Genomic DNA, 23255 nt, shown 5'->3' with positions numbered 1-23255 from the left:
ACAAAAAAGAAAAAAAAAGTCACCTTGGTGGCGTTTTCTAAAACCTACATTTCTCCTTCATTTTCTGCAACAGCTTGCCTGATAATGATGTAGAAAACAGAGATCACATGTGGTACCATCTATACACTTTTTCTCCGAAATTCGAACCAAGTCAGCCACTCCAACAATGGTTACAATTAGCCAGGTTTCCATTAAATGTGTTATTTTGAATAAGTAATTTGTGGTTCCGGCTGATTTCTATGAGACATCTTTTAGTGGCTCACAAAAAAATAGCTCCTAATGAATGTGATTATTGAAACAATCTTGCAAATACCAGGGGCTGAAGCTCGCTGGAAACATTTGTACTTTCACCCAGCTGTATGACAAGCCTCCCACGCTGGGTAATTTGCTGTAATATTTGTTTCTTCACGTCTCCAGTGCATTTTCTATGAGCCTTCCAGCGGATTTGCCGACAAAAGAACGCATTTCAGTGTGTGGCCATGTTGTTTCCTGTTTGCTATTTTAACCGCTGTTACTGTGGTAGGAAGAAAAAGTATCCTCTCCAGGGCTATATTCTTTTTGAACTTCTGTATTAAACAAGAAATTGCAAAATAATCTAAACATTTATCGTTAAGGTCGGTGAAATTTGGCAGACTGCTAGGTTGAGGTTCACGTGATTTTAAACATACCAGTAAAATCTGAGGTACTATCTGTGCCTAGCTTGAGGTTCAATGATCATGTGTTAATAACCCAATTTTTTTTTTCTTGAGAATTTCAATTATTTTTTGCTCGCTTCCTATCAGATCTTCTTACTTGTTATGTGGCTGAACATAAGCTTGTAAGAAAAGCAGGTTTCAGCTTTGTCATTTTCTTGTGGTTTGCCTGTGCTTCGATTACCTGTATTATTTTCAACCCAATTTCTTGGGCAGAAATTTTTTTTTGATCTATAATTTACATACTATAAAATTCAATTTTTTAAAAAGTTTATTTATTTATTTTGAAAGAGAGAGATTGAGAGCATGAGCAGGGAAGGGGCAGAGAGAGGGGGAGAGAAAGAATCCGAAGCAGGCTCCACTCTGACAGTGAAGAAAAAGCCCCACACTGGGCTTGAACTCATGAACTGTGAGATCATGACCTGAGCCGAAATCAAGGGTCCAATGCTTAACTGACTGAGCCATCCAGGCACTCCTAAAATCACATTTTAAGAGAGTAACAATTCAGCAGTTTTTGGTGCATATTCACAGAGTTGCATAACCACCCCCTACTATCAAGTTCCAGAATATTTTCATCATTCCAAAAAACCCCACCATATCCATTAGCCCCTAATGGTCACTCCCATTGCCCGCTTCACCCCAGCCTCTGTCAACAACTAATCTACTTTCTGTCCCCCTGGATTTCTTTTTGTAGGCATTTCGTGTAAATGGAGTCACCACATGTGGCCTTTTATGTCTGGCTCATTTCACTTAGCATAATGTTTCCAAGGTTCTTCCATGATGAAGCGTGTATCAAAGCTTCATTGCATTTTATGGCCCAAATAACGTTTTATTGTATGGCTACACCCCATCTTATATACCCATTCATCAGTTGATGGACACTTGGGTTTTCACTTTGGGGCTCTTATGAATAATACTCCTATGAACATTTGTGTACAAGGGTTTGTGTGGACATAATATTTTCATCTCTCTTTGGAATATCCCCAGGAGTGGAATTCTTGGGTCAAAGATAGCTTTTTTTTTTTTTTTTTAATGTTGATTTATTTTTGAGAGAGAGAGACAGAGCATGAATGGGGGAGGGGCAGAGAGAGAGGGAGACACAGAATCTGAAGCAGGCTCCAGGCTCTGAGCTGTCAGTACAGAGCCTGACACGGGGCTCAAACCCACAAACTGTGAGATCATGACCTGAGCTGAAGTCAGACGCTTAACTGACTGAGCCACCCAGGCGCCCCCAAATGATAGCTCTTTTTACCTGAGAAACTGCCAGAAGTTTCCAAAGCAATTGCACCATTGTCCATTCCCATCAGCAGCACATGAAGGTTCCAATTTGTCTGCATCCTTGGTTATGCTTGTGACTGTCTGTTTTTCTGATTACAGCCAGCCTAGTGGGTCTGAATGGATACCTCACTGTGGTTTTGATTTGCAGTTCCCTAATGACTAATGATGGGCACTTTTCATGTGCTTCCTGGCAATTTGTACATCTTCTTTGATGAAATGTCGATTCCAGTCTTTGTGCATTTTCTAACTGGGTTGTCTTTTTCTTGTTGAATTGTGATAATTGGGCAGAATTATTTTTAAAACGCTTTGTCTTTCTGGTGTGTGTTAATTTAGTTACAATTGGTTAACACAACCTATAAATCTACGTCATCACACATGTATACACGGCAATATACTGGGCCCAATAAGTACAGGTGACTCCATCACCTGCTGTTAGGCAAACCCTCTTCCTGTCTCACGAGACCTTGTATGATCCATGACCGGGTGCCAAGCAAAGGTACCAGTGTCGATCTGTGCATTAAATTAACAAGGATGAGGGGCGCCTGGGTGGCTCAGTCGGCTGGGTGTCCAACTTGAGCTCAGGTCATGAGCTCACGGTTCATGGATTTAAGCCCACATCGGGCTCTGTGCGGACAACTCGGAGCCTGGAGCCTGCTTTGGACTCTGTCTTCCTCTCTCTCTGCCCCTCCCCCACTTACACTCTGTCTCTCAAAAATAATAAACGTTAAAAAAATTTTTTTAATAAAATAAATTAATAGAGATTAAATTAAATTATTAAAAAAAATTTTTAGACTTCTAAAACTCCAGAACTCCCAATATTCCACATGGATTTCTTTGCACCTTCCCCTGTGCACCCATGGTGCAGACGCCCCGACTTGGTTAAGGCACAGTGCCAATGGCTTCACCAACTCAGATTTGATTCCTATATGATCCAGTTACACTAGCTCAGAGAAAATTTCATTCTGAATAAGGAAATAAGCAAATCCTTGTTCTGCAAATTCCTGTTATTGGCCTGGAGAGAGACAGATAAGGCTGCAGGGCCTTACTGCACCACCTGACCCATTGCTCCCCAGTGGAATGTTCCACCACCTGGTTTACAGTCCATCTTCAATAACATTATCTTCCCTCAGGGGAAACAACATTAGTCCTCGAAGAAGGCTGCAACGAAATAAAATATGTACCACTGACCAGCCAGTAGGCTCACAGATTTTTACTTTTCAGGACTTTGGAGTAAATTCTGGTGGGCTTTCTACAAAGGAAGTGGAGATTTTATTTTAGGTAGATTTTAGAATTTTTTTTTAATGTTTTTATTTATTTTTGAGACAGAGAGAGACAGAGCAGGAGCAGGGGACGGGCAGAGAGAGAGGGAGACACAGAAACCGAAGCAGACTCCAGGCTCTGAGCTGTCAGCACAGAGCCCGATGCGGGGCTCGAACTCAAGAACTGTGAGATCATGACCTGAGCCAAAGTCGGATGCTTAACCGACTGAGCCATCCAGGCGCCCACATTTTAGGTAGATTTTAAAGGAGGCATAAAACTCTCTCTGAAATTATATAAAAGATTATCATTTCTCTTTATATTCCAGAGGTCTATTTGAATAATATATTGAAAAATACATTTTTTTAGGGGAAATTTCATAGCAATTTTATTATAAATACTAACATTAAGAAATAAAGCATCCTTTCTTCCCTCCAGGCTAATTTTTCATTGTAAACTTTTTATTGAAGAATGACACCTGTGAAAACATATGGCATAAGCTTGATATGTATTTGCAAGGTTAATATGATCACGCAACCAGCACTCCAGATCAAATAGAAAACACAAGTAGGGGCACGTGGGTGACTCAGTCTGTTAAGGGTCTGACCTCAGCTTAGGTCGTGATATCACAGTTTGTGAGTTTGAGCCCTGCATCGGGCTCTCTGCTGTCATCACAGAGCCTGCTTCGGATCCTCTGTGCCCCTCTCTCTCTGGCCCTGTTCATTCTCTCTTTGTCTCTCTCAAAATAAATAGAAAAAAAAAAAACCTCAAAAAAGTTTTAGGGGTGCCTGGGTTGCTCAGTTAAGTGTCCAACTTCGCTCAGCTCAGGTCTTCATCTCCTGGTTCATGAGTTCGAGCCCCGCGTCGGGCTCTGTGCTGACAGCTCGGAGCCTGCAGCCTGCTTTGGATTCTGGGTCTCCCTCTCTCTCTGCCCCTCTCCGACTCATGCTCTGTCTCCCAGTCTCTCTCTGAAAAATAAATAAACATTAAAAAACACATTTTTTTTTTTTTAAAAAGGAAACACAACTAGCCCCCTAGGATAAGTCCATATGCTCCCTTCCAGTCATGACCCCCTCTTACACTATAGACTCCATTTGACAGGTTTTGAACTTGGGATCAGTAGGATCACAGGACATGTGCTCTTTCCTGTCTGGCTTCTTTCCTTGACATTCGTTTGTGAGATTCTTTCAAACTGTGTGGGCAGTTGTAGGGGTCTCATTCTCTGCTGAAGAGACCCCCACTGTATGGCTGTACCACACGTGTCCATCCCCTCTCCTCGTGGTGTGTATGTGGTTTGTTTCCAGCTTGGGGCTATGAGAAATAACACTTCTTCAACTGTTTCCATACCCGTCTACTGGTGGACAAGGGCCCGATTCCGTTGTGTGTACATGTAGAAGCAGGAACAAGAACACAGTTTTTAGAAGCCTGTCCTGAACATGTCTGGTCTCCTCCAGCCAGAAAATAACATAAGGAGTTGGGTGAAGGTGCACGGACCAGGAAGTTCCAGGGGAAAAGAACGACATTACCAACAAGGCCAATCTTTTCTTTGAGACCTTTTTTTTTAAAATTAATTAATTTTTTTTTAATTTTTTTTTCAACGTTTATTTATTTTTGGGACAGAGAGAGACAGAGCATGAACGGGGGAGGGGCAGAGAGAGAGGGAGACGCAGAATCGGAAACAGGCTCCAGGCTCTGAGCCATCAGCCCAGAGCCTGACGGGGGGCTCGAACTCACAGACCGCGAGATCGTGACCTGGCTGAAGTCGGACGCTTAACCGACTGTGCCACCCAGGCGCCCCAAAAATTAATTAATTTTTGAGAGAAGGAGAAAGTGTGAGTGTGTACGAGTGCAGGAGGGGCAGAGAGAGGATCCCAAGCAGGCTCAACACTGTCGGAGCAGAGCCCAATGTGGGGCTCAAAATGAGGTTTGAACCCATGAATCATGAGATCATGACCTGAGCTGAAGTAAGATGTTACCCAGCTGAGCCACCCAGAGGACCCTCTTTAGATCTTTATGAATGGGCTGGAGCTCAGGAGTGCTGAGGTGCCCAGTGAGTGACCATGGTCAGTGGGCTCTTCATTTTTCTTGAGTTGAGATTTTGTAAAAGGATTTAGGAGCTTACTTTATTAGCAATGAAGCGGGTTGTGAAATGGAGATGTGAAAAGAGATCTGGAACATTCCATCCTGGAGGAGAAAGTCTAAGAACTCTTCTCTGCAGGTTCCAAGAAGTTTCCAGGAATTTGGTAAGGTTTCAACCAAGCTCTTGAACTCATCTGATTGATGCCTTTACATACAGGGGAAATTCAGTTACAACAAGAGTCAAGTTTGAGAACAGAATCCGCATCCGGCAACATGTCCCCTTTCCAGCAATGAGGCCCAGCTCCGTCCCCACTTCCCTGTGATGGGGCAGCTTTGTACGCCAACCACGGGCCTCATGATGCTTTTTCTAGCTGTTTCTGTAGCTCATCCCTGCCATGCTAATTATATAGACTCTACCGAGAGTTTTCCATTATTTTATTTTAGACCCTGAACAACCAACTGAAATCAGAGGGGTTGTTTGTTTGTTTGTTTGGGCAACTTATTTCTATCATCTCTCCCCCCACCCCCCACCCCATGATAGGAAGATAATATACCCAAGCAAAAGGAAAAACTACCCGTTTTTCTCTGTCTGTGTGACTCATTTTTGTAGAATTGCTGGTGAAACACCAACGCATAAATAGGTTAACTTTTTATGATGATTACGAAAATGATGGATATTTATAAAAATAACTTCAACTGCCTTGGAGTTTGCTGGGCAAATCTAGAATATGATATTATTGTAATATTCCATTATATCATTACACAGTAACCTTTACAAGCAGATTTTATTTTATAGTTTGAAATATTTAAAAAAGATGCTTAGCACAACTAGCTATTACATAAATGAAAATTAAAACCACAGATACTGTCACGCGCCTACTAGAATGATTACATTAAAAAAATTCTTTATGCTTATTTATTTATTTTGAGGGAGAGAAAGAGATTGAAAGTGCATGTGCAAGAGGGGGAGGGGCAGAGAGAGAGGAGAGAGAATTCCAAGCAGACTCCGTGCTGTCAGGGAAAAGCCCAACGCGAGTCTGGAACCCACGAACCATGAGATCATGGCCTGAGCCAAAATCAAGAGTCGGACGCTCAACCAACTGAGCTGCCCAGGCGTCCCTAGAATGATTACAATTTTTAAGAGACAGATAATAACAAGTATTGGTGGGGATGTGCAGTAATAATTGGAAGCCTCATACATCACTGGTGGGAACGTAAAATGGTTAACAGTTTGGAAAACAGTTTGGCAATTTCATTAAAAAGTTAAACATACACCACTCACCATCAGAGAAATACAAATCAAAACCACAATGAGATACCAACACACCTGTCAGAGTGGCGAACATTGACAACTCCGGCAACAACAGATGTTGGCGAGGATGCGGAGAAAGAGGATCCCTTTTGCACTGTTGGTGGGAAAGCAAGCTGGTGCAGCCACTCTGGAAAACAATATGGAGGTTCCTCAAAAAATTAAAAATAGAACTATCCTACAACCCAGCAACTGCACTACTGGGCATTTATCCAAGGGATACAGGTGTGCTGTTTTGAAGGAGCACGTACACCCCAATGTTTATAGCAGTGCTATGGACAATAGCCAAATTACAGAAAAAGACCAATGTCTACCAATGGATGAATGGATAAAGAAGATGTGGTATAGATATATATACAATGGAGTATTACTGTGTCATCAAAAAGAATGAAATCTTGGGGCACCTGGGTGGCGCAGTCGGTTAAGCGTCCGACTTCAGCCAGGTCACGATCTCGCGGTCCGTGAGTTCGAGCCCCGCGTCGGGCTCTGGGCTGATGGCTCAGAGCCTGGAGCCTGTTTCCGATTCTGTGTCTCCCTCTCTCTCTGCCCCTCCCCCGTTCATGCTCTGTCTCTCTCTGTCCCAAAAATAAATAAATGTTGAAAAAAAAAATTAAAAAAAAAAAAAAAAAAGAATGAAATCTTGCCATTTGCAACAACATGGATGGGAACTAGAGGGTATTATGCTAAGCGAAATAAGTCAGTCAGAGAAAGACAGATAACATATGATTTCACTCATATATGGAATTTAAGATACAAAACATAAGAACATAAGAGAAGCAAAAATTATGTAAAAACAAAGAGGCGGACAAGACATAAGAGACTCTTTTTTTTTTTAATTTTTTTTTTCAATGTTTATTTTTGGGACAGAGAGAGACAGAGCATGAACGGGGGAGGGGCAGAGAGAGAGGGAGACACAGAATCGGAAACAGGCTCTAGGCTCTGAGCCATCAGCCCAGAGCCCGACGCGGGGCTCGAACTCACGGACCGCGAGATCGTGACCTGGCTGAAGTCGGACGCTTAACCGACTGCGCCACCCAGGCGCCCCCATAAGAGACTCTTAAATACAGAGAACAAACTGTTGCTGGAGGGGAGGTGGGTGGGGGGGATGGGCTAAATGGGCAAGGGGCATTAAGGAAGACATTTGTTGGGATGAGCACTGGGTGTTGTAGGTAGGAGATGAATCACTGGAATCTACTCCTGAAGTCATTATAACACTATATGCTATACTATAATCATTATAACATATGCTAACTAACTTGGATGTAAATTTTAAAAAAACTGATAAAACAGAATAAAATGAAAAATATCCCCCCCCCAAAAAAAAGAATTCTTGCTTAAGTTTCATTATATGTGTCACATCATTCGCTTCTTTTCAAATTGAGTCTTCTCTCTAGTACAAAACTTAGAACATTGTAACACTCAGTAAATATTTTTAAATGGATAGATTTATAAATGTATAAAATGAGCATATGCAATGCTTGGAGGCTCATGCTTTATTTAACTGGTCTATCAATATTACTGCAAAAAATTAAAAATCCAAATAGAAAAAAAAAGTTAAACATAAATTTACCACACAACCCAACACTACCACTCGCAGGTGTCTACCCAGGAGAAACGAAAACATTTGTCCACACAAAGACATGGACACCAATGTCCATAGCAACTTTAGTTGCAAGAATCCCAAACTGAAACCAATCCAGATGTAGATCAACTGGTGAATGGATCAATAAAATGTGGTCTATCCATGCAATGGGATATAATTCAGTAATAAAAAGAGACGAAATGAAATAGTAAAACACGCTGACACATGAATGGACCGTGAAAACATTGTGCCAAGTGAAAGAATCCAGATATCACAGACTACCCTGCATGGTTCCATTACATGAAATGTCAAGAGAAGGCTTGCAGCATGCTTGGAAAGAGAGTCATTGTTCAGGAACCAGGTCGAAGGGTCTTGTGCAGCAAGCTCAGGGGCCCGGCCGATCCACAGAGGGCTGTAGAGAAGAGCCTTGTAGAGTTTTGAACAGGAAAGTGATAGGATCAGGTTTGTGCTCTGAGCATTCTTTCCGTAGAGACGCAAGACTGGGCACAGGAAAGTCAGATGGGAGGCTGTCACAGTGGCTGGGACCCTGGGAGGAAGACCAGAGAGGAGGACACCTGTTTGAGGATGTACATTTCCATATGCACATTTCTGAGCACTTGTTGTTGGGGTTGCTGACTCGTAGAAGATACTCCTGCTAACTAGACAACTGCCGTAGCTCCCCCAAATTCATGCTGGCCAACTTACACAGGCGATTGCTTTAGGACACCCCAGCTATTCTCCATTCCTCTGTCTTCCTATAATGAGATTTCGTATAAACTGCTCCACGAAGGAGATTGTACTCTCTGATTATGGGTAAAGAAAATCCAAAGCTTTGTCTTAAGCATGTGATTTCTCCTCTGCCTTCTGTCCCACTGTGCTGAGCTCCTCAGCAGATCGAAAGGCATGCTTGTTTCTTGTTAATAGGCCCTGAACATAAATCTAAGTAAGCAAGAAAAAACAAAAGAAAAAAAAGAGAAAAGGCAAGTCTTTAATCACAATGCATAATATATAATTATATATTATATATGGCTATATAACATGCATTGTACATTATATATATGTGTATAATGCAGAATGCTTGCTTAGCGCTGGGAGTGAGTGCCCTCCTACAACAGGGATTGACTGACAATGGGTGCAAAGAAATTTTTGGGGTGATGGAAATGTTTAAAACTGGATTATGGTGATTGTTGCACAATTCTATAAATTTCCTAAAATTATTGAATTGTGCAGTGCCATGATTGGGTAAATATATGGTACATAAGCTACACCCCAATAAAGCTGTTTAAAAAGCTGAGACTCAACTACTAAAACAGAATTTGTATCTTTTTTTTTGCCCATTAAGCCACTAAACAAATAATGCAATCTTTTTTTGGCATGAAAAAAAAAAAAAACCCATATTAAAAAAAAAATCAACTCAAAGGAGAAAGCTCTAAAGAAATCATTTGGTTTCTTCCCTGACACCCTTCGTTTTTGACTCTCTGGGTTTCTCAAGGCCTTGTCTTCTGCACACTTGCAGTGACCTCTGAGCCATCCATCACAAAAAGGTGAAGAGGTCTCAGGTGTATGTTCAGGATGATGACTTCAGTTCCAAAGTAAGACACGAAAGGAAGACCATTTGCTGAGATCCAGGCCATCAGGAAGTTAGATCTTTCTGTGAGTATCTTAAGTTACTTTAAACTCCAAGATTACATTTTTGAACAATGTGGTAGGGTTATGACCCAGATTTAAGTTAGGTGTAAGACTTGGGGCTCATTACTAACAATACCAAACAATAATGGTCACCAGCTGTCATAATTTGGGGGTCTCTCCAAGTACATCCACTACACCTGCAAATGCAAAATTTTTACATAGTTTTCCACAAACAATATACTGATCCAATAGTTACACCTACCATATAGATCGTTAAAAGATATTTTTTAAAATACATTTATCAGCATACAACAGATACAGAAAAGTGAACAAATCATAAGTGCTTGATGAATTTTATTTTTTTTATTAAAGATTTTGTTTTTCAACGTTTATTTATTTTTGGGACAGAGAGAGAGACAGAGCATGAACGGGGGAGGGGCAGAGAGAGAGGGAGACACAGAATCAGAAACAGGCTCGGGCTCTGAGCCATCAGCCCAGAGCCTGACGCGGGGCTCGAACTCACGGGCCGCGAGATCGTGACCTGGCTGAAGTCGGACGCTTAACCGACTGCGCCACCCAGGCGCCCCAAGATTTTGTTTTTAAGTAATGTCTCAACCCAACATGGGCCTTGAACTCACAATCCCTAGATCAAGGGTCCCACGCTCTACCAACTAAGCTAACTGGGTTTCCCGGTACTTGATGAATTTTAAAATAGAACACAGCCTTTAAAATACAAGCCAAGGGGATGCCTTGAGTGGCTCAGTCAGTTGAGCATCTGACTTTGGCTCAGGTGTGATCTGAGTTCATGAATTCAAGCCCATATTGGGCTAACTGCTATCAGCATGGAGCCCGATTTGGATCCTCTGTCCCTCTCTCTGCCCCTTCCCCGCTTGTGCGTGCACACACTCTCTCTTTCTCTCTCTCTCTCTCAAAAATAAATACAACACTAAAATTTTTTTTTTAAATACAAGCCAGGTTAAGAAATAGATTATCATCATCCCAGAAGTCCTTTTATGTGTTCCCCTAGCTAACACACTCACTCCCTTCCCCAAGGAGAGCCACTATTCTGACTTCTAATACCACTGACTTTTCTTGCCCAGTTTTGAAATTTACCATACAGTGTGTGCTTATTTGTGTCTGGTTTCTTTTACTCAAGATTGTGTACCTAAGAGTCACTCATTGTTCTAGGGTATTCTATTGTAGGAGTATATCACTATTTATCCATTCTATTGTTGATGGACGTTTGGATTGCTTCCAGGGTTTTGGCTATTATGGATAATTCCGCTATGAATTCTTTTGAATATGCCTTTTGTGCATATGTGTGTGCATTTCTATTGAGTACGTATCTAGGAGCAGTCCCTGGGTCATAGGGTATGTGTATGGTTAGCTTTAGTATAAATCATTTTAGTTTGCTAAAATCAAGAAAGCCACTTGAAGTGATTTAAGAGTAAACACACTCAAATGCAGAAATTTTCTAAATATAAACACACGTTCATTCTTCGTCAGAGTTGGCCTGAACAAACACTGTCATAGGCAGGACAATTGAATATCAGTCACGAAGTTACTGGAGTGTGATGTCTCACAAACATAACTTCTGAAGACACCATCTCCTGTGAGTTTCAGCCCTCAGGAAATGAGGCCGCTGTGAGCTCTCTGGCATTCCTGTCTGCGCCTGGGCAGGAGTCTAAATGAGCAAGGCTTGTATCCCTGCCTTGGCTTTGATCTCAGAGAAAGCATTATGTTTGTTCCATTTCCCCCTACAATCTGGAAATAAATTTATTTTGGGGTTAGTAAAAAGTCTAAGGTAGTTATTTGCACAGGATACCAGGCTGAGGCTCTCGGTTCCTGGACAGCACTTCCGTGGCTGTCTTCTGGAGCTCCGTGGCTGTTTCCCAGGAGGGCCTATAGGCCTTGTCTACAACCAGTTCTTCTGGGGTGGCCTTGGGCTCATCAACTACCCTGTGTCATAGCCTATCCCTGACCTGACACCTTGAGATTTGAATTCAACCCACAGCCTTCCAGCAGGATGTTTTCGTGGCACAGGTTAATTTCAGAAATTCAGAGGATTTGCCCCAACAAACAAAGCATCCACATCAGTTTCACTTCCTGGTCTCTGGACTGGTTTTCCACTGGGATTTGGAGAAAACTTTCTCTCAAAACAAGGGAACTTCTAGCTTCCTGCCTGCCTTTGGGAATTTGAGGGGCTCACCAGAATTCCTGGGCCTCGGGGTTTTTACAACCCTTAATAGACCAGGCTGTGGCAGGAGGGGGCGGGGGTCTCAGTTTTATTTTCTTTCTATTTGGATTCCTCCTGTTGCTGCCTGTTCTTTCTGAGGTCTCCAAGGTACTTAGTCCCTAGAAGGAGCGGCTTTTGGAATAGTGTCCATTATGTCTTAGTGTTTAGACGGGAAGCGATGACTACATCTTCTTTCTTTTTTACAACACCCTAGTGTCCCAAAGAGACTGGCTTCAGCTTTAAGAGAAGTTACCATACGCTCTTAACTGTCTGCTTTGGTTTGCTTTAAAAATTGCCACAATTTTTGACATTCTCATTTGCCAGTGGCTGAACAGAAATTATGTTCTCGGAGTCAGATGGGCTCCCTGAATTCGGTCACACTTTTCATGTTTTGATAAACCATGGCTGTGTTCTAAAGCTCTGCCCAGAACATGTTTTGTGGAAAACTTATTTGTAAAATGGCAAATATTTAAAAATTTTTTTTTTCAATGTTTATTTATTTTTGGGACAGAGAGAGACAGAGCATGAACAGGGGAGGGTCAGAGAGAGAGGGAGACACAGAATCAGAAACAGGCTCCAGGCTCCGAGCCGTCAACCCAGAGCCTGACGCGGGGCTCGAACTCACCGACCGCGAGATCGTGACCTGGCTGAAGTCGGACGCTTAACCGACTGCGCCACCCAGGCGCCCCTAAAATGGCAAATATTTAATACAAAGACATTTAATACAAGGACAGCTAATGACCTACTTGCTTAGGTTTATGAAATGAAAAGTAATTATTTGGGATCCCATATTTTGGGCTAACTTAACATTTTAAAATAATTATTTACTGCATAAGAATATATATTCTTAGGGGCACCTGGGTGGCTCAGTCGGTTAAGCATCTGACTCTTGACTTTGGCTCGGGTCATGATCTCACAGTTCATGAGTTTGAGCCACGTCAGGCTCTGCACTGACAGTGTGGAGCCTGCTTGGGATTCTCTCTCTCTCCCTCTTTCCAGGCCCCCTTCCCTGCTTACTCGCTCTCTCTCAAAATAAATAAAAATAAACTTAAAAAGAAGTATACATCCTTATAACATATAAGAACGCAAAGAATATAAATTCACTCACCATTAGAAAGCTGGTTTGTCAATACAAGAGGAGAAGTCTTTATCAAGAGAACAGGTGAGGGGTGCTTGGTTGGCTTAGTCAGTACAGCATATGACTCTTGATCTCGAGGTCATGAGTTCAAGCCCCATATCGGGCAGGGAGCTCATCTAAAAAAAAAAAATTAAAAAAAAAAGAGAGAGAGAGAGAGAGAGAGATCGATCAAGTTAGTCAACCAGCCCTTCCTAGTTTTCCATGTTTAAGACGATATAGATGTGGCTGACTTAAATTGCTTTTTTTTTTTAAGTTTATTTATTAATCCAGAGAGAGAGACAGAGACAGGAGTGGGGCAGGAGCAGAGAGAGGGAGAGACAGAGAATTCCAAGCAGGCTCCGTGCTGTCAGCACAGAGCCCAATATGGGGCTCGATCCCACAAACTATGAGATCACGACCTGAGCCAAAATCAAGAGTCGGATGCTTAACCAACTGAGCCACCCAGGTGTTCCAGATAGCTTTTTGTTTTAAAACCAGTTTTCTTCCATCCAACCATCCAACCATTAATTTTTTAGCAGCTTTATTGAGATGGAATTCACATATACTGTAATTCATTCATTTAAATTGTACAACTCAGTGGTTTTTTTAGTACATTCACAAATATGTGCAACTCTCACGACAGTAAATTTTAGAACATTTCATCATCTCGAAAAGAAACCCCACAGTCTTTAGTTATCAGCTCCTTCCTCTCCCACCCCAACCCTGAGCAACCACAAATCTGCTTTTGGTTTTTGTAGATTTACATTTTCCCCCCCAAGTTTTAATTTTATTTATTTATTTATATTAAAAAATTTTAAATCATTTATTTATTTTTGAGAGACAGAGACAGGGTGTGAGCGGGGGAGAGGCAGAGAGAGAGAGAGAGAGGAGACACAGATTCCGAAGGAGGCTCCTGGCTGAGCTATCAGCACAGAGCCCGACGCGGGGCTCAAACTCATGAACTGTGAGAACGTGACTTGAACTGATGTCAAACACTTAACAGACTGAGCCACCCAGGTGCCCTGAGAATCCCATGTTTAATGAATTGCTCTTTCTTACTCTTCCATTTGCTTCTCTGCTGGCTCTTTCAAATAAAACTAAAATAAAAATAGGAGATACACGGAGGATTTCCTCAATTAACCAGGAAAATGAGCACAATTATTCTGTGCACAAGGGAAGCCACAAAGCTCACTGGAATAGCGGTTTTATTTGTCAGTTACTTTGATCACCCTGAGTACTTTTCAGTATGGTTTGACCATTTCCAAGCACATCACTCAGAAAAGCTATCTTCTGGGATGCCTGGGTGGCTCAAGTAGGTTAAGCGTCCGATTTCTGCTCAGGTCTTGATCTCACGGGTTCACAAGTTTGAGCCCCACGTTGGGCTCTGTGCTAACAGCTCAGAGTCTGGAGCCTGCTTCGGATTCTGTGTGTGTGTGTCTCTCTCTGTCCCTTCCCCGCTCATGCTCTGTCTCTCTCTGTCTCAAACACACACACACACACACACACACACACACACACACACACACAAAGAAAAGATATCTTCTTCACCTCATACATCCAACGAAATATTTAAAATGCAACAAGAAGGTAACAGTAGATGCAATAAAAATAACTTCAGAAATTTTAAAATAGCTTCTGAATAGTCCAAGCCCTTGAGATCAGGACCGTGCCTTTTCTTTATGCCATTGTGCCTTGGTTGTTATTTGGAGTGCAATGGCTTCCAACTTCAGGTCCAAATAAAAGAAAATATCGTTTTGCATTAGTCCAGGAGATATCTTGATTTAATTCTACCGATAGTGACATCTAATGTTTTAGTTTTTTGCTTTTTCATTTCAGAAAGGACAGAAATTCCGACTGTCATTTTGATATCGGCATGCGATGAATTCCTACTGATGCTCTCTTTTGTCCTCTAGTAGACATCTTTTGGGGGGGGGTACGTCCAACTCACAATCATTTCCCTCTTCTTTGGGGACCATCCCTCAGTTCACCAGGGAAGCCAACCTAGGAACGTGGGTGGGTCTATACCACGAGCATTTCGGAGTTGTGAGTGGACACGTCTGGCCCCGCAGTAGACAAGGCTAATCTGTAGAGAGATGAGAAATGAAACAGACGTGCTTGGAGGAACAGAGATGAGTGGCTGAGAAACCTGTTGGTTGGTCAATTCCTGGTTCCGCTGCATTCCTGACACCTAGCTGCATTCCTGCCCTATAGACGTTCCCTCCACACAAAAATTTAAAATAAGGAGACCTATAGAAGCCGAAACTAATACTGTAGTGTATGTTAACTAGCTGGAACTTAAATAAAAACTTGGAATAGGGCGTCCGGGTGGCTCAGTCAGTTGAGTGTCCAAGTCTTGATTTTGGCTCAGGTCATGATCTCACGGTTCCTGCCCTGAGATGTTATGTTTTTTTCAACAAAGGTAATACATACTCATATGACACCGATAGAATACCTACCATGTGCCAGATGCTGTTCTAAGGACTTCTGTTGTGACAGTCTCACGAGACCCTATGATGTCATGACTGTTATGGTGCCCACTTGACAGATGAGAAAAACCGTTCAACCCTTGCTGGAGACACTTGGGGGCAGTGCCCAAGACCCCGGGACTCTGCTGGTGGCACACAGGAGGGGTGGCCCTGTCAGAGAGTGCTGAGGGAGGAGCAAGGAACCCACAGCCACGGTTGGCCTGAGGAAGGACCTCAAGAGTAGAACAAGAGAGTGTCTGTCCAGCTCCAGGTGAATGAGTATTGCAGCAAGTAAGTGACCCTGTTCTCTGCCTCTGCTGCCTACCAGGCTGACATCAGTGAGGAAGAAAGGGAAGATCTGGGGTGACAATGGAAGGTGAGATTATAGTTTCTCCCACCTCAGAGAGGGGGAGGACTACTGGCATAGACATGGGGGCCTCAGGTCTGTCCTTCGGAAAGCTGGCCCCTTTCACCAGCACTTCTGGGGGTTCTGAGAGCGGGTGATTCTATTGGCGCGGTGGCCGGAACAGGCATCCTCAACACTCGGGGGTGGACGTTTAGCACAGGGCTGCCCATGGCCACACAGTTAAGAGCATTGCAGACTTACGCTTCCTACATCACAGACACAGCACTGTGGCTAAGGTTACACCATTGTGTCCACAAGCCAGTTGCATGGGCCGACGTGACGCCTTGGAAGGGCCTGGCCCGGGGTGCCGACCGCCCGGAGCCCATCCTCTTGCCAGAGAAGCCCCTGTCTTCCTTGTCGTTCTAGGCCTGCCCCCTTGTCCTGTCCCTCCCTCCCTCTGCACTGGGCGATGCAGCCACCGTGCCTCTTCCAAGCTCCACTGCTTTCTGTGGCCTGTGGCACCAGGTTCCACCGCCCACCCTGGGCTGAGTGACGATGGAATGTGTCTTCCTGATTCCCCTCTGCTTTCTGTCCTGGACTCAATACCTTAGGTGGAGCCATGTGAAACGGCTGTTCTCATTTACCTACAGAAATCATACGTTCTCATAGGTCAACTTAAACGTAGGCCTTTTAATTTTTTTATTTATGGGAGAGCACAAGCAGGGGGAGAGGCAGAGAGAGGGGGGACAGCGGATCCGAAGCGGGCCCTGCCCTGACGGCAGAGAGCCCGATGTGGGGCTGGAACTTGCCAACCGTGAGATCATCACTCGAGGGGAAGTCAGATGCTCAACTGACTGAGCCACCCAGGCGCCCCAAACAGTAAGCCTTTTTTATTTGAAACATCTTGCTGCTCACTGCCGCAGGAAAATACACAGAAAGAAACAAAGTAGGAAATCTGGGCACACGACAGACTCCCTGGAGACTGTACAAGATCGTTTTCCTGGCCTGTCTGCCTTTCCCAGGGGCCTTTTTTTTTAATTTTTTTTTTTTTTTAACATTTATTTATTTTTGAGACAGAGAGAGACAGAGCATGAACGGGGGAGGGACAGAGAGAGAGGGAGACACAGAAGCGGAAGCAGGCTCCAGGCTCCGAGCCATCAGCCCAGAGCCCGAAGCGGGGCTCAAACTCACAGACTGTGAGATCGTGACCTGAGCTGAAGTCGGAGGCTTAACCGACTGAGCCATCCAGGCGCCCCCAGGGGCCTTTTAAACAGGGAGTTTTGAGGACGTCTCCCAAGGTTACCCCATGGCCTGACCTGAATGTCAGACCCAGCGGCTCTGCTCAGACGGTGGGGTGGCCGGGCCCAGCCCACCCTCCTATCCTCGTCCTCACATCTCTGCTTCCCTCTTCTCTCTTTCCTGCAGGCTTTTCTTCTGCAGCCGCCTCTTGGTCCTGGGCTGTCTCCCAACCCCCGTGAGAAAGAGGCCTGGCTGCTCAGGCCTGTGTGACCTCGCCGTTACCTCCCCGTCCTGTCCTGGAGGCCCCTGGGGCCAGCCCCCCGCACCCCCGCCCCTTGCCTGTTTCTCTCTGTACTGTGTGTTTTGCCCACAACATTTCTCCTGGCCAGGCTGCTAAGTCCAGAAAAGTTTAGTTGCCTTATCTCCGCTGTGGGTTTCTATCTGAGCTAGCTCTCTCCTCAATTCATGTTTCCCTACACAGCAGGGGCCACCTTTGCAAGCCCACCAGCGGCTTCCCCCACCCCCACCCTGCAGATTCTGTCTCTGTTTCGGGCCTGAGTCCCTGCTGGCCTCCCTCTGGGGCCCAGTGTTGAGGCTGCATGGCCCGCTCCGGAGCAGAGGGCCGCTGACCACCAGCTGACTCCACCCAAACCTGACTCCCCAGACTCACTCTCTGAAACTCCCCTCAGGTAGCCCATTGCCCCCCTCACGCCATTCAATAGAAATGTGTTGAACACCTAGCACCTGCCAGGTACCATTTTAGGCTTTAGGGACATGTGGTGAATAAGACAGATGAGGTCCCTTCCCCTATGGAGTTAATAGTACAGTGGGGACAAACCAATGATTATCCAGCTGCATGGGCTAGTAGGGTCTGTGGACTAAAGCTGAGCCACAGATCTGTGTTACCAGCTTGAGATGAGGTAACACAGAAGTTGAGAGAAGTGTTTAGAAACTTCTTTTTTTATTTATTTTTATTTTTTTAATGCTTATTTTTGAGAGAGAGAGGGGTGGGGAGGGGCAGAAACAGAGGGAGACACAGAATCCGAAGCAGGCTCCAGGCTCTGAGCTGTCAGCACAGAGCCTGACAAGAGGCTTGAACTCACAAGCTGTGAGATCATGACCTGAGCCAAAGTCAGACGTTTAACCAACTGAGCCACTCAGGCACCCCTAGAAACTTCTATAGTGATTTGATAGAGTAATCTTATGTTCATTGAGTCTAGTAAAAAAAAAAGAAAAAAATCTGGCTTCTATTGTTTGTCTTTTTTTCATTTTATTTTTCTAGTAATTCATTTCTAATATATTTTACAAAAATATAGATCTGCAATGGGCTCGAAATTTAGAAAAATTCATCCTATACTCCAGAAATTTTGAGAAGCATTGCTCTAAATTATAAATTGCAATTTGTGCCATGAAAAACATGATGGAGAATAACGGGAAAAACTTGGTCTAAGAAGGGTGGTGTGTGATGTGACCTAAAGGGTGAGGAGGAACCAACCAGGCAGAGCTGGGGATGGAGCTTTCCAGGCAAAGGAACAGCCGATGCAAAGGCCCTGAGGGGAGTGAGAACCTGGAGGGCTAAAACAGAAAAGAACCTAGCGGAGGTGGAGGCAGAAGTAAGGGGACACAGGTGAGGCAGGAGGGGTGGGCGGAGCAAGGGGAGACAGGTGGGGCAGGTGGAGTGGGCGGAGCAAGGGGAGACAGATCGGGCAGGCGGGGTGGGCGGAGCAAGGGGAGACAGGCGGGGCAGGCGGGGTGGGCGGAGCAAGGGGAGACAGGTCGGGCAGGCGGGGTGGGCAGGCAGAGGCCCCCATCCCGGGAGTGCATTTGAAGGGCAAGGAGAAGCTACTGAAATGCTTTAAGTGTCACGTCAGGGCTTCCTACCTGCCCCTTTCCGATAACACATGCTCAGCCAAAAAGGGACCGCTTCATCCTGGACTCCATCGGGAGGGCTTATTTGCTGGATCCAGGACATCGTGATAGCAGTATCTCTACTAAAGTCCAGTTCTGAAACAGGGATTTTCATAACAGCTTTCTTGGGGCACCTGGGTGGCTCAGTCAGTTAAGCGCCCGAGTTGGGCTCAGGTCATGATCTCGAGGTCCGTGAGTTCGAGCCCCACGTCTGGCTCTGTGCTGACAGCTCAGAGCCTGGAGCCTGTTTCAGATTCTGTGTCTCCCTCTCTCTGACCCTTCCCTGTTCATGCTCTGTCTCTCTCTGTCTCAAAAATAAACAAACGTTAACAAAAAAGTTAAAAAAAAAAACAAAAACAGCTTTCTTGTAAAGGTCTGCAAACCTTTTTTAAAGGAACTTCTTGTGGGGCACCCGGGTGGCTCAGTCAGTTAAGTGTCAGATTCTTGATACTGGCTCAGGTCACGATCTCATGGTTCATGAGTTCGAGCCCCGCATTGAGCTCTGTGCTGACAGTGCTGAGCCTGCTTGGGATTCTCTCTGTCTTCCTCTCTCTCTGCCCCTCCTCCATCTCTTTCCCTCAAAATAAATGACATTAAAGAAAAAAAAAAGACACTTCTTGTACCTTGGGCACTTACTGGTTGAGACAAAATGTTGCCAGGATGGAATTTGATTTAAAGAAGGATTTTCAGGGCACCTGGCTGGCTCAGTCGTTAGAGCATGAGACTCTTGATCTCAGGGTCATAAGCTAGAGCCCCACATTGGGCATAGAGTTTACTTAAAAAACAAAAACAAGGGACCCCTGGGTGGCTCAGTTGGTTGGGCCAATGACTTCGGCTCATGTCATGATCTTGCAGTTTGTGAGTTCGAGCCCCACATCGGGCTCTGTGCTGACAGCTCGGAGCCTGGAGCCTACTTCGGATTCTATGTCTCCCCCTCTCTTTGCCCCTACCTTGCTCACGCTCTGTGTCTCTCTGTTTCTCAATAATAAATAAATGTTTAAAAAACAAAAAAAAATCTTTAAAAGAAATAAAGAAGGATTTTCTCAAAGATACTACACTTTGCAGGGTGCCTGGGTGGCTCTGTCACTTAAACATCTGACTTTGGCTCAGGTCGTGATCTCCTGGTTTCTGAGTTCAAGCCCCGCATTGGGCTGTCTGCTGTCAGCACAGAGCCCACTTTGGATCCTATGTCCCCCTCTTTCTGCCCCTCCCCTGCTCACTCCTCTCTCTCTCAAAAATAAATAAATATTTTTTAAAAAGATACTGTATCTTGCAACTAGGGAAAAAAACTAAAGAATGGAAAAGAGGATTCTAATCCATCATTTTTCCTTATTTAAAGTTTTCATTTAAATTTCAGTTAGTTAACATACAGTATATTAGTTTCAGTTGCACAATATAGTGAATCAACACTTCCATACAACACCTGGTGCTCATCACAGGTGTGTACTCCTTTTTTAAATAAGAATAGGGATTGGGATGGGGCGCCTGGGTGGCGCAGTCGGTTAAGCGTCCGACTTCAGCCAGGTCACGATCTCGCGGTCCGTGAGTTCGAGCCCCGCGTCGGGCTCTGGGCTGATGGCTCAGAGCCTGGAGCCTGTTTCCGATTCTGTGTCTCCCTCTCTCTCTGCCCCTCCCCCGTTCATGCTCTGTCTCTCTCTGTCCCAAAAATAAATAAACGTTGAAAAAAAAAAATTAAAAAAAAAAAAAAAAAGAATAGGGATTGGGTAACACGGTTGGTTGATCTGGCCTTCTATCAACCGGTCTGTGCTTCAACAACTGTTCATAACGACAATGATGCTAAGGCTCTAAATATTTCTAAAGTATCTTGTAAGTCCCCCAAAGGAAAATCATATAATTTAAGCATTATTTTAGAATTGTGGTTTCTGTATTCTTTAAAAAAAAATGTGGCACCTGGGTGGCTCAGTCGGTGGAGCATCTAACTCTTGATCTTGGCTCAGGTCATGATTTTGCCATTTGTTTTGGGCTCTGCACTGACAGCATGGAGCCTGCTTGAGATTCTCTCTCTCCCTTTCTCTCTGCCTTTTCCCTGCATGTGCATGCACACAGTCTCTCTCAAAATAAACTTAAAAAAAATGTAACTGAGATCTATTGAACAGGATAGTCTATACGTCTTTAACGACTGGCTTGTGTCTAAAATGAGATCATTGTCGTCTCCTTGCATTCTGTTACTTTAACAGACTTTGCTAGGCTCTTTTCACTGCAGGTGAAGGTCTTTGTATATTCCAGAGAGTTATTGCACATTGTTTGCAAAAGATAACTTAGGTGGGTTCAAAGTTTGAACCAGCCCCATAACCTTTTTCATTATTGTAAAATAATTACTTTGTATGTGAAGGGGATTTCCTGCATGAGTTTGGTGAAACTTTAAGTTATGCCCTACAGATAAGTCATTTCTACCTCCTAGACCTGCCAGGAAGCTCTTAGTTCTGGTTTACATGTTAAATAAGTCTCGCTAAATTCCTAAGAGATCATTGCCTTCAAATTTCTTTGAACTTATTTAGTTATTCTGAAAATGATCATAGAAGATCTACTATCATTTTCTTGAATAGTTAAAGCTTAAAATGCATATTAAATAAATAAATAGGTTAGCAATACATGATGTTGACAAATGAACAGTCACGTTTTGCTGGTGGAAATGTAAAAACGGAGGTTAGCTTCCTGGCAATTTGGCGATAGGTAATAAGAGCTTTAGTACATTTCATATCGCTTACCCTTCAAATACATTTCCAAGAGATATAATCAGAGATAAGAACAAAGATTTCTATACAGGGATATTTGTTACACTGACATTTATAAAAATGAAAATCAGAACCATCCTTAGAGTCCGTTAATAGAAAATTTGTGAAATTATGGTGCATCCATATGCTACAATATTATGCAATTATTAACTGCTCATAATATAATGTTATTTGAAAAACGAGGCACATAAATTGTATTCACAGTATTTTTTTGTTTTTTGTTTGTTTGCACACACATGTAGAAGGGCTTATAGAAGACAATTAAGAATATCTTTGAGTGATGGGTTATGGTTGATTTAGTTTTGTTTTCTATAATTTAAAAATTCTCGGGGTGCCTGGGTGGCTCAGTCAGCTAAGTGTCCGACTTCAGCTCAGGTCATGAACTTGCAGTTTGTGGGTTCGAGCCCCGCGTCAGGCTCCGTGCTAACAGCTTAAGGCGTGGAGCCTCCTTCGGATTCTGTGTTTCCCTCTCTCTCTGTTCCTCCCCTGCTCACACCCTGTCTCTCTGTCTTTCTCTCAAAAATAAATAAAGAATAAAAAAAAAATTAATCTCTATGATGCATGTGTATTACTTTTAAAATAAATGATACTGATTAAAAACAATGCAAATATTTAAAGTATCCGTCATTAGATACCATTCCACATTCATTACTTATGTAGATTTAAAATGCTATAATCATGAAATGATCTTAGCCAAAATCTTACAAACTTTAATCAAGGGCATTTCTGATATGGTCACTGTGTGGCTGATGGGCTCTTCAGCACCTTTCAATCACATGTTATTTGGTTCTTGGCATTTTCATGATTAATCCAACATGAAAAATCTGATCTAACCCAATGCATTAACTACCACTAATCTTATTGGTGACAAGAAGCTTCTGATAAGGACGGCTTGGAGAGGTGAAAAAGAGGGCAAGTTTGGGGATTTAACTTCACTGAAACCATTTTCTTTGAGGGATGGGATATCTGATCCGATTTCGTTTACTTCAGATCTTTGAACAAATCATTACACGGGGATTTTGGGGGAAAAGGAGTTAAGTCGAGAAGCAGTGCTTGATTTAGCATTTGTTTTGGAATCACTTACCTTTTGGGTTGCTGACAGCAGCAAACATTTTCTAAATGCCCAAAAGAACGAAAGTAAATTGTCTTCCCATAAGAAGTGGCAGATGAAAGTTGGTTATTTCTCTATATTCATTCAGATGAATGTTTGAGCGAGAAAAAACCCCAAGAAACAACCTGAAACCAAAACAAAACAGGTAAAAGTTACCTCTTAAATTTGTCAGGCATCCGTACATGGTGTGTGGCCTTCTCTAACTTCCAAGATGGCCTAGGAGAGATATTTATTTTGTAAAATAAAGTTCA

General features: G+C 43.5%; 1 protein-coding gene across 2 annotated transcripts in view; it reads right to left on the bottom strand.

Moving 5' to 3' along the window:
• Window positions 1–8266: 8266 nt before the first annotated feature.
• The window catches only part of LOC123610590 (phosphatidylinositol glycan anchor biosynthesis class P), a 35755-nt gene continuing 20766 nt past the window's right edge, over window positions 8267–23255 (bottom strand). The window contains exons 6-8 of one of the 2 annotated variants that reach the window (XR_006718218.1): window positions 23161–23220; window positions 13171–13316; window positions 8267–8744 (exon numbers count right to left, since the gene is read on the bottom strand). The gene's annotated coding sequence lies outside the window, so the exon portion shown is untranslated. Of the gene's footprint in view, window positions 8745–13170; window positions 13317–22977; window positions 23130–23160; window positions 23221–23255 lie in introns of both variants that reach the window. The other variant, XR_006718217.1, reaches the window with a different exon arrangement.

Source organism: Leopardus geoffroyi, chromosome C2 (assembly GCF_018350155.1).
Source record: "Leopardus geoffroyi isolate Oge1 chromosome C2, O.geoffroyi_Oge1_pat1.0, whole genome shotgun sequence".
NCBI lineage: Eukaryota > Metazoa > Chordata > Mammalia > Carnivora > Felidae > Leopardus > Leopardus geoffroyi.
This window is presented reverse-complemented; position numbering and strand designations above follow the sequence as displayed.